This window comes from Scyliorhinus torazame, chromosome 22 (assembly GCF_047496885.1).
Source record: "Scyliorhinus torazame isolate Kashiwa2021f chromosome 22, sScyTor2.1, whole genome shotgun sequence".
Taxonomy (NCBI): domain Eukaryota; kingdom Metazoa; phylum Chordata; class Chondrichthyes; order Carcharhiniformes; family Scyliorhinidae; genus Scyliorhinus; species Scyliorhinus torazame.
This window is the reverse complement of record NC_092728.1, coordinates 77,798,032-77,811,729: the sequence shown is the minus strand read 5'-3', so window position 1 is coordinate 77,811,729 and position 13,698 is coordinate 77,798,032. Positions and strand designations below refer to the sequence as shown.

Genomic DNA, 13,698 nt, shown 5'->3' with positions numbered 1-13,698 from the left:
TCTATAATTCCTTGGATATTTCATTGGACTCCAGTCACCTTTCACCTGCACAGGGGAGTTTATCCTTCAACCTTTTCAGCATTTTTTTTTTTCTCCACGTGTGTCATACCCCAACTAATATAACTGGCACCGTAAACCAGTCAGACCAGTAAAACAAGAGTTCAACAATTCTACCACAAACTAATTTTCCCTCTTACAGACGATCAACCAATTACCACAAATATACTCCTGGGACATAAACCATCCAGAATCAATGTGATCCAGATTTAGAAATTCATTTCTATCCCACAGCCATCTTAGTTTCTCCACTGTAATCAACTCCTAAACTCAAATAGGTTTGGAGTTTTTAAACAAATCTGATTTCTATTATTTCCACAAAGATTATCCTCTAAATTTTCTGCACTATCATATTGTTCTGACTCCCTGGGTGGGCCAGCGTGCAGTCAATCCCAGCCCCACTTGACCAAGAGTTGCAACACAATTGAAATTAATAAATAATTCTTCGAAAAACACCCAATGTCTTTGGCTCTTGGCTGCCCAATAACTGCAATCACCAGGTCTGTAAATTTAAACACAATTAAGTTTTTTAATAACGTGGTGCAGTGGTTAGGACTGCTGCCTCACGGCACCGAGGACCTGGGATTGATCCCGACCCTGGGTCACTATCCATGTAGAGTTTGTACATTCTCCCTGTGGGTCTCACCCCCACAACCTAAAGATGTGCCGGGTAGGTGAATTGGCCACACTAAATTGCCCTTAAATGGAAAGAAAGAATTAGGCACCCTAAATTTATTTAAAAAAAATAAAAAGTTGAATAACAATAACTGTAATTAAATATGTAGCAAATGCAACAGGTTAAATATTATCCAATTCTTATCCCTCACACTCTCTTTCTATAAAACACACACACACACACAAGGGGGAAAGAGAGAGAGAGGAGGGAGGGGGAGAGAAAAGATGGAGGGAGGGAGGGACGGAGAGAGAGAGTGTGAGTGAGAGAGAGAGAGAAAGAAAAGGGGGGAGAGAGAAAAGAGGGAGAGAAAGAGAACAGAGCTAGACATCTGATCCAAAAGTATCTCCCTCTCTGGGAATGCCAGTTAGACCACTTGTCTGTCCATATGAGACACATTGGAACAATCCAGTAATTTAAAGGCTAATACGAAACCACGGATCCCCAAATTAAATTTAGTCGTTCTTTTATGCAGTCGGTTAAAGCCCATGAATGGCCATCTGTGTTCCAAAGTCTGAGCATGCTTCATAGGCATTTAACAGATTACATTTATGGAAATTTCATCCAATAACTCAAAAAAGAAGATCCAAACCTTCATCGCAATTCAATTGATGGATTCCAAGTTCACATAACACTTCTGATTTTACTTTTTGCAGGAAGTGACAATGGTAAGGCCATATTTTGTTTTTCATTATGTAGGGACGTAATCTGTGCTGACATACCTGCTTCATTCTCCCACTAGTTACATGATTCAGAGAACATTGAAAGGTTATCATACTCCGACAATTTCTTCTGTCATTTATTTTTAAATAACTACTAGGATTGCACTTTTATGTCTGCGACTTTTATTTTGGTTCCCAGCCTTCATCTTAGTTCACCATTCTCTGCGACCACATTCCAGAAAGCCAGTTGGTGAATAAACCTGAAGCCAAGCTTTATACATTTAGAAATTGGTTTACAAACTTACCCGGTATATATTTTTTAACCCAACAGCTTCAGTTTTACCTGTTTAAAGGGGCTCAAGTGAATCCGCATTTAATGCGCAACACCTGCATTGAATTAAATATAATATACACTGGACAAGTGTAATATACACTGGACAAGTGTGAGGTCATCAATGTTGGATATGTGAAGGCCTAATGAAAGTATTTTTATGACTTCCGGGTGCGGCGATGACCAGCTGAGTCGCACGTTTCGGCAGCTCCCTGTGAAACGGACTTTTGGGCTCTTGATAGGAGCCCCAACGGCAATTTTAACGGCTGAAAACACCGTGCGGTAAACCAGAAGGGTGTTCCCCCTGGACACGGATGGAAAAAGGAGAGGAAAGTGGCCGGATTGCAGCGGATCCTTTGGAACAACGGCAAGGAAGGCAAGCAGAAACCAAGATGGCGTCGGAAGGTGGCAGTTTCATATGGGGCCCTGAACAACAAGAGTTTTTGAAACGCTGCGTGGAGGAGATAAAAAAGGAAATGAAGAAAGAGTTGTTGGCCCCGATATTACAGGCGATTGAAGGGCTGAAAGAGGAACAAAAGACACAGGAGCAGGAGCTTCGGGTCGTGAAGGCGAAAGCAGCAGAGAATGAAAACGACATACAGGGCCTGGTGGTGAAGTCGGAGATACAGGAGGCACACCAGAAACGATCTGTGGAGAGGTTGGAGGCACTGGAAAATAACGCAAGGAGGAACAACTTGAGGATTCTTGGCCTTCCTGAAGGTGTGGAGGGGGCGGACGTCGGGGCATATGTGAGCACGATGCTGCACTCGTTAATGGGAGTGGAGGCCCCGACGGGTCCGTTGGAGGTGGAGGGAGCATACCGAGTTATGGTGCGAGGATCGAGAGCAGGAGAAGCTCCCAGAGCCATAGTGGTGAGATTTCTCCGTTTTAAGGATAGAGAAATGGCCCTTAGATGGGCGAAGAAAACTCGGTGTAGTAAATGGGAGAACGCGGTGATCCGCGTCTATCAAGATTGGAGTGCGGAGGTGGCGAGAAGGAGGGCGAGCTTTAATCGGGCCAAAGCGGTACTTCACAAAAAAAAGATAAAGTTTGGAATGCTGCAACCGGCAAGACTGTGGGTCACATATCAAGGGAGGCACCACTACTTTGAGACGGCGGATGAAGCGTGGACTTTTATTGTAGAAGAAAAATTGGAATGATTGGACTACGAAAATGAACGTTTGGACAAAGTGGTGGGACGAGTGGGGGGGGGGGGGGCGAAGAGGGATTGTATGATTAATCCTGCGGTATGGTAACTTTTCTTTCTCCCACAGGTGGTGATGGGGGGAGGTGGGGAGGGAAAGGAGATGGGGCGTTGGCCATGGGAGGCGGGGCCGAGGGAGAGGCGCGGGCTTGGTTCCCGCGCTATGATAATTATGGCGGGAATAGAGAAGCAGGAAGGAGGGGGCGCCGCACGGGGCGAGCCGTGATCACGGGGGGAAGCCGAGGTCAGCCAGAGTTTGCTGACTTCTGGGAGCAACATGGGGGGAGTAATTACGCTAGCGGGGGGTCTAGCGGGGGGGGGGGGGGGGGGAATTACTGGGTTGCTGCTGCTGGGGAAAGGGGGGAGTGGGTACGGGAAAGGATGGGCGGGGGGGCACCGTCTGGGAGAAATACAGCCGCGTGGGAACTGGGCGAGAAGCTGGAAAAAGATGATGGCTAACCGGCAAGGGGGGGGGGGGGGGGGGGTGGGAAGCCCCCCAACTCGGCTGATCACGTGGAACGTGAGGGGGCTTAACGGGCCGATAAAGAGGGCACGAGTACTCGCACACCTTAAGAAACTTAAAGCAGATGTGGTCATGTTACAGGAAACGCACCTGAAACTGATAGATCAGGTTAGGTTGCGCAAAGGATGGGTAGGGCAGGTGTTCCATTCGGGGCTGGATGCGATAAACAGGGGGGTGGCTATATTAGTGGGGAAGCGGGTAATGTTCGAGGCAAAGACTATAGTGGCGGATAACGGGGGCAGATACGTGATGGTGAGTGGCAAATTACAGGGAGAGATGGTGGTGTTGGTAAACGTGTATGCCCCGAATTGGGACGATGCCAATTTTATGAGGCGAATGCTAGGACGCATCCCAGACCTAGAGACCGGAAAGTTGATAAGGGGGGGAGACTTTAACACGGTGTTGGAACCAAGGCTGGATAGGTCGAAGTCCAGGACTGGTAGGAGGCCGGCAGCAGCCAAGGTGCTTAAGGATTTTATGGAGCAGATGGGAGGGGTGGACCCGTGGAGATTCAGTAGACCTAGGAGTAAGGAGTTCTCGTTTTTCTCCTATGTCCATAAAGTCTATTCACGCATAGACTTTTTTGTGTTGGGTAGGGCATTGATCCCGAGGGTGAGGGGAACGGAATATACGGCTATAGCCATTTCGGATCATGCCCCACACTGGGTAGACTTGGAGATAGGGGAGGAAACAAGAGGGCGTCCACCCTGGAGAATGGACATGGGACTAATGGCGGATGAGGGGGTGTGCTTAAGGGTGAGGGGATGCATTGAAAAGTACTTGGAACTCAATGACAATGGGGAGGTTCAGGTGGGAGTGGTCTGGGAGGCGTTGAAGGCGGTGGTTAGGGGGGCGCTGATATCAATAAGGACACATAAAGGGAAGCAGGAGAGTAAGGAACGGGAGCGGTTGTTGCAAGAACTTCTGAGGGTGGACAGACAGTATGCGGAAGCACCGGAGGAGGGACTGTATAGGGAAAGGCAAAGGCTGCATGTGGAATTTGACTTGCTGACCACAGGCACTGCAGAGGCACAATGGAGGAAGGCGCAGGGTGTACAGTATGAATATGGAGAGAAGGCGAGCAGATTGCTGGCACACCAATTGAGGAAAAGGGGAGCAGCGAGGGAAATAGGGGGGGTGAGAGACGAAGATGGAGAGACGGAGCGGGGAGCGGAGAGAGTGAATGAAGTGTTTAAGACATTTTATAAAAAATTGTATGAAGCTCAACCCCCGGATGGGAGGGAGAGAATGATGGAGTTTTTGGATCGGCTGGAAATTCCCAAGGTGGAAGAGCAGGAAAGGATGGGATTGGGAGCACAGATCATGGTAGAAGAAGTGGTGAAAGGAATTAGGAACATGCAGACGGGAAAGGCCCCGGGACCGGACGGATTCCCAGTTGAATTTTACAGAAAATATTTGGACTTGCTCGCCCCGCTACTGACGAGGACCTTCAACGAGGCAAAGGAAAGGGGACAACTGCCCCTGACTATGTCAGAAGCAACGATATCGCTTCTTTTAAAGAAGGAAAAGGATCCGCTACAATGCGGGTCCTACAGACCAATCTCCCTCCTCAATGTAGATGCCAAGGTCTTGGCCAAGGTAATGGCAATGAGAATAGAGGAATGTGTCCCGGGGGTGGTTCATGAGGACCAAACTGGGTTTGTGAAGGGGAGACAGCTGAACGCGAACATACGGAGGTTGTTAGGGGTAATGATGATGGCCCCACCAGAGGGTGAAACGGAGATAGTAGTGGCGATGGATGCCGAGAAAGCATTTGATAGAGTGGAGTGGGATTATCTGTGGGAGGTGTTGAGGAGATTTGGGTTCGGAGAGGGGTATGTTAGATGGGTGCAGCTGTTGTATAGGGCCCCAGTGGCGAGTGTGGTCACGAATGGACGGGGATCGGCATATTTTCGGCTCCATAGAGGGACAAGGCAGGGATGTCCTCTGTCCCCATTACTGTTTGCACTGGCGATTGAGCCCCTGGCGATAGCGCTGAGAGGTTCCAAGGGATGGAGGGGAATACTTAGGGGAGGAGAAGAACACCGGGTATCTTTATATGCGGATGATCTGCTACTATATGTGGCGGATCCAGCGGAGGGGATGCCAGAAATAATGCGGATACTTGGGGAGTTTGGGGATTTTTCAGGGTATAAATTGAACATGGGGAAGAGTGAGCTGTTTGTGGTGCATCCAGGGGAGCAGAGTAGAGAAATAGAAGACCTACCGTTGAGGAAGGTAACAAGAGACTTTCGTTACCTGGGGATCCAGATAGCTAAGAATTGGGGCACATTGCACAGGCTAAATTTGACGTGGTTGGTGGAACAGATGGAGGAAGATTTCAAGAGATGGGATATGGTAGCATTGTCAATGGCAGGGAGGGTGCAGGCGGTTAAGATGGTGGTCCTCCCGAGATTCCTCTTTGTGTTTCAGTGTCTCCCGGTGGTGATCACGAAGGCTTTTTTCAAAAGGATAGAAAAGAGTATCATGGGTTTTGTTTGGGCCGGGAAGACTCCGAGAGTGAGGAAGGGATTCTTACAGCGTAGTAGGGATAGGGGGGGGCTGGCACTACCGAGCCTAAGTGAGTATTATTGGGCCGCTAATATTTCAATGGTGAGTAAGTGGATGGGAGAGGAGGAAGGAGCGGCGTGGAAGAGATTAGAGAGGGCGTCCTGTAGGGGGACCAGCCTGCAGGCTATGGTGACAGCCCCATTGCCGTTCTCACCAAGGAACTATACCACGAGTCCGGTGGTGGTAGCTACACTGAAGATTTGGGGACAGTGGAGACGACATAGGGGAAAGACCGGAGCACTGGGGGGGGTCCCCGATAAGAAACAACCATAGGTTTGCACCGGGGGGAATGGATGGGGGATATGGAATGTGGCAAAGAGCAGGTATAACGCAATTGAAAGATCTATTTGTGGATGGGAAGTTTGCGAGTCTGGGAGCGCTGACCGAGAAATATGGGTTGCCCCAACGGAATGCATTCAGGTACATGCAATTGAGGGCTTTTGCGAGGCAACAGGTGAGGGAATTCCCGCAGCTCCCGACACAAGAGGTGCAGGACAGAGTCATCTCAAAGAAATGGGTGGGGGACGGTAAGGTGTCGGATATATATAGGGAAATGAGAGACGAAGGGGAGACTATGATGGACGAACTAAAAGGGAAATGGGAAGAAGAGCTAGGGGAGGAGATTGAGGAGGGGATGTGGGCAGATGCCCTAAACAGGGTAAACTCGTCGTCCTCGTGCGCCAGGCTAAGCCTGATTCAGTTTAAGGTATTACACAGGGCACATATGACTGGAACACGGCTCAGTAAATTTTTTGGGGTGGAGGATAGGTGTGCGAGGTGCTCGAGAAGCCCAGCGAATCATACCCATATGTTTTGGTCATGCCCGGCACTACAGGGGTTTTGGATGGGGGTGACAAAGGTGCTTTCGAAAGTAGTAGGAGTCCGGGTCGAACCAAGCTGGGGGTTGGCTATATTTGGGGTTGCACAAGAGCCGGGAGTGCAGGAGGCGAAAGAGGCCGATGTTTTGGCCTTTGCGTCCCTAGTAGCCCGGCGCAGAATATTGCTAATGTGGAAAGAAGCCAAGCCCCCGGGGGTGGAGACCTGGATAAATGATATGGCGGGGTTCATAAAGTTAGAGCGGATTAAGTTCGTCCTAAGGGGGTCGGCTCAAGGGTTTACTAGGCGGTGGCAACCGTTCGTCGAATATCTTGCGGAAAGATAGATAGGGGAGAACAAAGAAGGCAGCAGCAGCGGCCCAGGACTATGGGGGGGGGGGGGGGGGGTGGCCTGAGACAAGGCAGTTGCCAATTAGGGCTAGTTTTTTTTTTTTTTTTTTTTTGTTTAATATTTATTTATTTGTTGTTGTTTTTGTTTAAATTTAAAAAGGTCATTATTATCTGTATTGTTACAATGTTGTGTAAAGGATGCACAATGTACTGTGTTGGTTGACCAAAAATTTTCAATAAAATATTATTTAAAAAAAAAAAGAAAGTATTTTTATAATGCAGAGGGACTCAACTGTGGAGGATGATAGTCATTTGAGAGTCCATTTAGGCAAATATTTAAAAGCTAGTACTGGAACAAAGTATTTTTAAAAAACTAATGGAATGTTGGCTCGTATGTACAAAGCCTGAGGCACTGAACCATTCCTACAATCGAAGAGCAACTATATTTCAGAACACTAACTCCAACCATTTACTGGATGTGTGACAGGAACAGTTGTGCATGTGTAGCCAATCCATACTGCGACCGCCAGCACATGTGTAACTGCTCCTGGTGCTGACGAAGAGGATGGCATTTTTCTATATACGAACTACGACTTGTAATACAGTTTTGTAAAACTGCCTATTTACATCAACATTGAATGTGTTAGTGCTCTGATTAGCAGAGGCTGTATTATTAAAGCTCTGCAATGATATCAAGGTAAAGAAACTCTACAGAACACCAATTGGCTCAATAAGTAATAAATCAGACCGTGGAAATAAACAAAGTAAATTAGTTGATTTAAATGCAATTTTTCCCCCAGCGTGTTTAAGCTTTGTGCAAGATGTTCTTCACAGCCCAGGTAGCTCAGTCTTAATCCCAGGGATGTTGTTTTGAATCCTACATATTGAAGATATTTTTTAAAAATTGATTTCCCCCAAAAAAATAAACGACAGCCAATTCTTCACAGTTTGAGTTAATTGGACGTCAGATATCTCATTTATTGAAAATTCAGAATTATAAACCTTCATTTTGCACTGAGTAGCCAGAAGCATCTTTTACAGAGGAAACTGGATGAATGTTGGGTAAAGTGGATACACTTACTTGCAGTTGGTAAGGACTGCACAGTGTTGGTCTGTGTCAAGCCAACTTGTTTGTTTTAATGCAGCAGCTGACATTGTGACTGGCACTGTGTGCAGGAAACGCTCCCCAAGTGTGGGACAAATAAACATCCAATTCATAAATATTTAATTAGCTGGAAAGTGCTTTAGGACACGTTAATGCAGTGAAGGACACGATATAAATGCAACTTGCACATATCAGATTTGGAGCTTCCGGAAGAACTATTTGTTCTTTCCTGTCTTTACCTTTTCTGAAATTTTACTTTTGTTTGGCTTTTCTTACACTGTCTTTGTTGTGCAGCACGGAATCACTCGAATTGTACCAGGGATTAAAGGGTTAAAGAGTGACCTGCATCAACTTAACTTGATTTCCCTTTCGTTTTGAAGTCTGAAACACGAATCTTATTGAGGTATTTAAATGATGGAAGGATACGATAACACAGATGTAGATAAATTATTTCCTTTGGTAAGGAAATCTAGAAAAAGAGGGCATGACCCTGGACTATTGAGGAGTGAAATCAGGAAGCACTTTTTCCAGATAAAGGGTGTGTCAAAATCTGGAACATTCACCCCAGAAAAGCCGTGGATGCTGAATTAAATATTTCAAGACTCCGATCTTTCTTGGGTAAAGATATGAATGGATATAGATCTGATGCAGGTAAATGAAGTTAAGGAACATATCAACCGTGAAGTAATTGAATTGATTTGTGGGGCTGAATCCTGTTTATGTGTGGGTGGTATTAGTACTGTAGTGGTTGCTTAATTTTAGATCAACACCAGGAGTTGAGGGGATGGCTTGGATTTAAAATATATTACTGGTCAATATGACTAGCGAGCTATTCAGTTAGTAAAGCAGTGCAGGAAAAAGCAATGAAGTTGATCCCAAGTGTCTGAGCGAAAAACTGTAAGGTTTGACTTGCTATTTACAACAATTTCCTCAATGCCTCTAAAGGGAACAGACATTTAATGGAATAGAGAAAGTAACAATTTTTGGCTATGGGGTGGTTGTGAAGACAAATTTAGGGCTGATGTCAGGAAATATATATTTAACCAAGGTTAATTAACAGTTGGGTAGCAATATAGAGGCTAGGGTACAGAAGCAGCCAGATGCTTCAATGAGGATACGGTAAGATTAACACTATGAAAGGAAGAAAAACACCATCTGGAGATCTTCCTTCATCTGAACCTATTTTCACAATGTTTGAAGATGAGAGCAATAGATGACAGGAAAACATTTTGCTGCCCCAGCACTGATATTTAAATAGTAACTCTGTCCCAACTTCAGTCTAGGCTTCTGCTGTTGATATTCAAGCTCATCTCCACTGTGCGAGGCTCTGGCTAATTTAGAATCAGAATTTAAATATTGTTGCATAGGAACAGCAGAGATAGTTCTATCTGCTGTGATATTTAAAAAGCAGCTCTTCCAATACCTGAATCGTCACTCCTACACTGCTGATTTTTAAATTGAAGTCGTCCAAAACGACAGATACCGAAAGAGATTTAATTGGTGAGGAACCAGAGTTGGCATTTAAGTACTTCAGCTGAGAAGTGTGCATGGCTAACTAAGGAAATAAAGGATGGTATCAAATTGAAAGAAAAGGCCTACATTGCGGCAAAGCTTAATGGTAGCCCAGAGGATTGAGAAAATTTTAGAAACCAGCAAAGGGAAACTTTGCACTGTAAAGGAAAACTAGAAAGACATATAAAAACAGACAGTAAAAGCGTCTAAAGATATATAAAAGTTAAGAGTAGCTAAAATAAAGGCGTTCCATCGCAGATGAGACTGGGAATTAATGGGGAAATAATCTTTATTGTCACAAGTAGGCTTACATTAATGCTGCAATGAAGTTACTGTGAAAATCCCCTAGTCGCCACATTCCAGCGCCTGTTCGGGTACACAGAGGGAGAATTCAGAATGTCCAAATTACCTAACAGCATGTCTTTCGGGACATTGGGAGAAAACTCGAGCACCCAGAGGAAACCCACGCGGACAGAGGGAGAACGTGCCGACTCCACATAGACAGAGCCCCAAATGCAGAGACCTTGAAGCTGTAATTTGTATCTGTCCTCACAGTAAAAGACACAAAGTACATTCCAAGACTAATGTAAAAGTAGAGGGTAAAGGGGAGAGAGGAACCTAAAACAATCACGATGACTAGAGAAAAATAGGAAAACTATTAGGACAAAAGGTTGACAAATCCCCTGGACCTGATGGCTTGTATCCTTGGGTCTTAAAATAAATGGCAGCCGAAATATTGGATACATACATTGGTTGTAATCTCTCTAGATTTTGGAAAGGTCCCAGTGGATTGGAAAAGCACAAATGTAACACCACTATTCAAGAAAGGAGGAAGATAGAAAAGAGAAAACCAGTTGTGAGTTTGTCTAACATCTATTAGTGAGAAATGCCGGAATCTATCATTAAGGAGGTAGTAGCAGGACATTTTGGAAATCATCATACAATTTGGCAAAGTCACCAGTGTTTGGAATAAGGGAAATCTTATTTGACAAATTTATGAGAGCTCTTTTGAGGAGGTAACAAGCAGGGTAGATAAAGGGGCACCATGTAGATGTAGAGAATTTGGATTTCCAAAAGGCATTTGATAAATATAAAAGGCATTTGCACAAAAAACCCATGGTGTTGATGGTGAAGTATTAGAATAGATAAAGGATTGGTTAACCAAAAGGAAACCGAATTGGGTTAAATGGACCATTTTCAGGTTGGCAAACTAATTAGTGTGGTGCCACAGGGAGCAGCGCTGTGGCCTCCGCTGTTTCCAGCTTTTGGGACTGGTTGTATTTTAACTAAATTTGCTGATGTTACAAAGATAGCTAGGAAAGCAAGAGGAATATACAAAAAGTCTGCAAAGATATATAGATGGGTTAAGTGAGTGGCAAAGATTTGGCAGATGGAGTATAATTTGCGAAAATGTAAGGTTGTCCATTTTGGGAAGAATAGAAAAGCAGCATATTTAAACGAAGAGAGATTGCAGAATATTATGGTATATATGGTATAAAGTTGTTTGAATGCCCTTTTACATGAATCATAAAAAAATTGAGATGCAACATCAGCAAGTAATTAGGAAGGCAAATGGAATGTTGGTATTTATGCAAGGGGATGGGGTATAAAAGTAGGTAAGTCTTGCAACAACCATAAAAGGCATTAGTGCGATCGCACCTGGAGTACTATGTCCGTTTTTTATTTCCTTGCTTAAGGAGACCTTGCTTAAGGAGGGCTACACTTTTTGGAAACAGTTCAGAGAAGAATCACGAGGCTGATTCTTAGGATGAAGGGGCTGTCTTATGTGGAAAGGTTGATGAGGAGTTTAGAAAAATGAGATGTCATTTTAGTGAAACATCTAAGATTCTGGGGGAGCTTGACAGAGTGGATGCTGAGGGCATCTTTTCCCGAGAGAGTGAGTGAGTGTGTGAGAGTGAGAAACTTTACTACACAAAATCAGAAAAGTGAAATAGTCTACTAATACTATACCATTCAGAATTAACATGAGGTAATATGAATTAACAGGCAAACTGGTCGAACACTCCACGCTTCACATTAAATGGCAGATGTGACCAAGTCAGAACCCACAGATTTCTCACCAACCCACCCAGATGTCAGTAACCACTGTGAGTCACACTATCTAGTTAGAATTCTGTCTCTCTCATGACGATTCAACTCGTCATTTTTGAAGATTTATCCTCTGAATTTCCTCAAGAGCTGTACAGACTCGAATTGCCTCCCCTCCAGATTTTTCAACCACCTGAGACCTGTATGCGCACCTCTAATTATTGAAAATTCGTTTTCAGATCGCCAGCCTCAATAAACTGGCATTTTTGCTGGATTTCTCCGAATTCCAGTCTCTTGGCAGCTTTGAGCTTGTAAATGGCTTTTGCCAACTGCCTGGCATGTAACCTGTGACCTTTTGCCACCTTTTCAGCTGTGCAGAATTTCTGAGCCCCAACTGCCTAGAGCCTGCTAACCACTTGGAACGTTTTTCTGAGCTGCAAACCACACAGTCCAAACTGCAACCAAACCCATCTTCCAGCAAACACACAGATAAATTAAAACTAGAGAACCTTCTTCAACTTAACCCCATCTGCATGGCAACATTGCATTTTAGGGTTCACTGAATACTTTAAAAATAATTCAGCTCTAAATCCCAAAACATAACTTCTCTCTGGACTACACATTGCAAGCAGTGTTCTATAACTCGTTAACTGGACATAAACTGTCAACCGGTGAAGACACTGGGCGTGAACTACCGGCACCACCCTGCCGAATTGTGGATGCTTAGAAACGTGATGTTGAACCCTTTGGTAGGAAGCACTTTATAATATTGCATTTCATATTTTATGAGAGAAGCGTGGTTTATTTTGTTCCTTGCTTCTGAAGTGTCTCTGGTACTTGGTCAAAGTTGATCTTAATTACACAATAATATTGTTCGCAGTAGCATTTAGGTTTTTTTCATGAAGCTGAAGTTTGCCTAAAGATTCTGTTGACAAAAATGAGCTTGCTGTTTGAGTAATTAATCTCAATGCCCCTGTTTTGTCAACCTATTGGTATTTTTCTGTAAATTTTTTGAAATTTACTTTGGCCTAATCTTTTATCGATCTAAATTAAAGAATAGATTATTGTATTACTAGTCTCCTGTACTTTGTCAATGCAAATTTTAACTACATACACAAGATTGAATTCTCCATGTATTCATTCTGACATTTGCATCACACTAAATTTGGTTACATAAATTATAATGGCCAAGTGTTTGGAGAATATAATGTTGCTTTGTAAATTTATTACATGAACAATAGACAACTCACTTAGAATCAGATCATCAATTTTAAGCTGTATATAAAATTAATATTTGATTAAATAGCCTTTTACCTACTGTAAATGTAAATCTTTGGACCAATGATAGGTACTTCACTTCATGGTTCACTGTACTTGTCAGGCTGGACAATTGTGGTATGTTAATGTGGAAGTTAAAAGATATAATGTCTCCTGGCTTGTATTTAAATGGTATATGTGAAAACTTGCTATGGTGACTTTTTCTGTCAGCTAGTGATTCATTTTCATGTGAAGAAAATTTTGATTCAGAACTGCCATTCACTCTAATTATATGACCGTTAAGGGGTCAGTTAGCTCAGTTGACTGGACGGCTGGTTCGTGATGCAGAATGACACCCAACAGCGCAGGTTCAATTCCCATACTGGCCTCGATTATTCATGAAGACTCAACCTAGCCTCTTGCCCGAGTTGTGGTGATCCTTGGGTTATATCCCCACCAGTCACCACCCCTCAAAGCGGAAAGCAGCTTATGGTCCTCTGGGACTGTGACAACATTTGGGAGATTGGTTAGCTCGGTTAGCTGGACAGCTGGTTTGTGATGCAAGAGCGTTGTCAACAATCTGGGTTC

General features: G+C 44.2%; 1 protein-coding gene across 12 annotated transcripts in view; it reads left to right on the top strand.

Annotated features, from left to right (window-relative positions):
* Positions 1-13,698, top strand: part of strbp (spermatid perinuclear RNA binding protein) — a 276,353-nt gene that overhangs the window by 34,186 nt on the left and 228,469 nt on the right. The gene's annotated exons all lie outside the window — the stretch shown is intronic.